The sequence below is a fragment of the Sapajus apella genome, unplaced genomic scaffold, assembly GCF_009761245.1.
Source record: "Sapajus apella isolate SASKATOON/1434 unplaced genomic scaffold, GSC_monkey_1.0 scaffold197, whole genome shotgun sequence".
Lineage (NCBI taxonomy): Eukaryota > Metazoa > Chordata > Mammalia > Primates > Cebidae > Sapajus > Sapajus apella.
The window spans coordinates 567,966-571,455 of record NW_022437137.1 but is presented as its reverse complement, the minus strand read 5'-3'; positions in this window follow the sequence as shown (position 1 = coordinate 571,455).

The window sequence follows — 3,490 nt, the reverse complement described above, 5'->3', positions numbered from 1 at the left end:
AACTCAACCATCAGTAACTTAACCTCTAAGGATATCTATTGTTTACTTAGGAAGACGTCTGGATCCAGGGTGTTGTCATGTTGGTTCTGCAGCCTAAGAGTGTTACTGGTCTCCCTCGTGCCTTCAATTCTTACATGCTGGCACCCTCAGCATGTTGGCACTTAGCCTCATGCCTCGTACCTCATGGCCACAAAATGGCTGTATTTTTAGTAGAGATGGGGTTTCACTATGTTGGCCATGCTGGTCTCGAACTCCTGACCTCAAGTGATCTGCCCACCTTGGCCTCCCGAAGTGCTAGGATTACAGGCGTGAGCCACAGCGCCCAGCCCCACTCACCTTTCCTAACCATTAGACCACACCGCCTCATCACATCCCTTAGAGATCCAGGGCTCTGTGATTTGAAGGATTGTGACTTGTAGCACTGTCAGAACGTATTTCTCTAAGGACCTATGACTCAGAGTTGACTCTGGACTTCGAAGATACTTGGATTCTCTGTGATTCTGACAGCCCTCGATGCTGCCCTGATTTTTGGAGTGCCTGTAAGGTCCTTCTGATCTGCCTTTAGACTTGCTTTAATTAAAAATGTATCTGCTTGTTTGGATTTCTTTGTTCCCTTGGCCCTGTCCCTCTGCCTGCAGGCCGGGCCATCCATCCTGGAACTGGCTGCTGGCAGTCAGCCAAGTTTCATAACAACGTCGTGGCGGGGATGTCAGCATCTTGAAGGTTCCGACAGACTCCAACCGGTGCTGCCCCAGGGGGCTGGGCCCGGCAGTGACTGACGTGGGCTTGCTGCTCTATGGGAACAAAGTGGATGGGAGGGAGGAGAGAGTTCCAGGGTAAACACGGAGGGCTGGGACATGGCAGGAGGGGCCAGCAAGCCACAGGCATGGAGGCATGAAGCAACTGGAGGTTCCTAGTGAGAAGTTGCTCCCAGGGCTTCCAGGCAGCAGATGGAGGAGAACTGGGAACTTTCTACATGCCAGCACAGTACTAGGTCCTTCACAGGCATCGATTCTCTTTTTTTTTCTTCTTTTTCCCATTTATTTTATTGCATTTTAGGTTTTGGGGTACATGTGAAGAACATGCAAGATTGTTGCACAGGTACACATGTGGCAGTGTGATTTGCTACCTTCCTCCCCATCGCCTACATCTGGCATTTCTCCCCTTGCTATCTCTCCCCAGCTTCCCACCCCCCACCGTCCCTCCCCTATTTCCCCCCAACTGACCCCAGTGTGTAGTGCTCCCCTCCCTGTGTCCATGTGTTCTCATTGTTCAACACCCGCCTATGAGTGAGAACATGCGGTGTTTGATCTTCTGCTCTTCTGTCAGTTTGCTGAGAATGATGGTTTCCAGGTTCACCCATGTCCCTACAAAGGACACAAACTCATCGTTTTTGATGGCTGCATAATATTCCATGGGGTATATGTGCCACATTTTCCCTATCCAGTCTATCGTCGATGGGCATTTGATCCACACATTTCAAGGGCAGCTGTGTCCGCCCGCCACCGCCAAAGCAGCCCGGACCTGCAGAAGACGGCAGCTCCTCCCATCTGCCTGCCAAAAGCATCAGCCTCTGGGCCCTGCATCATCCACCTCTCCTCCTTCATGGGATCATTCCCATGAGCGTACACAGGACATCTGACCTCCCCAACTGGAGAGACACACAGAGACAGAGAGGCAGAGATGGACAGAGAGGCAGAAGAGAGGGACATCTCATGCTCCTCCAGAGACTGCCCAGATTTTCAGCGGAACGGCTCAGCAGCCCGATGACCCATTTCCTGACCTCCCCTTCCCTCTCAACCCTGCCTGTCTGGCTCATGTGTGGTGAAGTCACTGGCCACCTCCCTGTTGCTGACTTCTAGCAGAGCTGTTGAGGTGACACCCCACGGATAATTCCTCCTTCCATCCTCAGACGCCGAACCCTTTCCTCTCTGACTTGGTGGCACTCCAGTCCCCCGGTTTTCCTCCTGTCGTGCGGGTCACTCCTCAGTCACTCCAGAGCCACCAGCTCCGGCTGCTCTGAGTGCTGACGTTTCAGTGCACCAACGCAGTCCTCTTCCCCGCTGCCCTCTCCCCCCCTTACCTCCACACTCTCTTCCTTGGTAATTTCATGCCTTTAAATCCATGTCTGAGCTGATGCTCCCGCATTCCCAGTGCCAGCCCTCCTGGCTCCCAGCTGCCTCCTTGATGCCCGTCCCCAGATGTCCCGCAGGCCCCTCGAACCCAATGTGTGCGCACCGAGACTCCTGCTCTCAAGCCTCTGCACTTGGCAGGAATATGGCTGTCATCCTCAAGTCTCCTCGAGGAGACTCTATTTCAAGCATCTATCAAGACTATTGAGACGAATAGTAAAAATGTAATTAAACTCATCCCCAAATTCGCAGGAACCCAGTGATATTATCCTTCTTCATTAATGAAGATTTGAAGTGCAACCAGTATTCTATGGGGTTCCACGAAGTCCCTTAAAATTATAAAACATTCTAAAACTGAAAACTATAGGAAATACTTTTCTACAACTCTCATAGATTCGTTCATTCACTCATTCATTTATTCATTCAGTAACTCTTGGGTTCCTGCCATGTGGCAAGATGGGGGTCAGGGATAAATTGGTGAAAACAACTGTCCCAGTGCCTGCCCCAGTGGAGCTTCCATGCCAGTGGAGGAGACAGACAGCAATAATCCAGATGGACATATATAAAGCTCCCACTAAGGACTGTGCACTTTTCTAGGTGCTTTACGGTATAAGCCCATCTAACTCTCACACCAGTGCCTTGAGTGTGTACATCTATCAACCCATTTTACAGATGAGGAAACCGCAGCATGGAGAGAGGATATAACAGGGACGAGGCCATACAGCTCCCGCCAGACAAAGCCTCTGTAATCCAGGCCACCTGACTGCAGAGCCCATGAGCCTGGCTGCAGCTCCGACAAGATGCCAACAATGAGATAAATACACTGTGCATTTGCAAACTCTGATACGTGCTATGGAAAAAATCTTGGGGTGCTGGAGGAGCAGAGAGGAGGGTCAACACAGTCCAAGAGGCTAGGGAGGACATCTCAGAGGAAGTGATATTTCAATGGAGACTCGAGATGAGTAGACATAACCCAGGCAAAAAGTTCAGACAAGGGCATCCCAGGAAAAAGGGCCTGTGCAAAGGCACTGAGGCAGGAAAGTTCAGCACAGAGAGGTCATTCATAGCAGTCCAGCAAAAATAAATGAGGGGCCAGGTGCTGTGGCTTACACCTGTAATCTCAGCATTTTGGGAGGCCAAAGTGTGCAGATCATTTGAGGTCAGGGGTTCGAGACCAGCCTGGCCAACATGGTGAAACCCCATCTCTACTAAAAATACAACAAATTAGCCAGATGTAGTCGTGGGCACCTGTAAATCCCAGCTACTCGGGAAGCTGAAGCATGAAAATTGCTTGAACCTGGGAGGTGGAGTGTTGGAAACAGATGCTCAGTGCCGTAAAGAAAAATCAGCACTGAGAC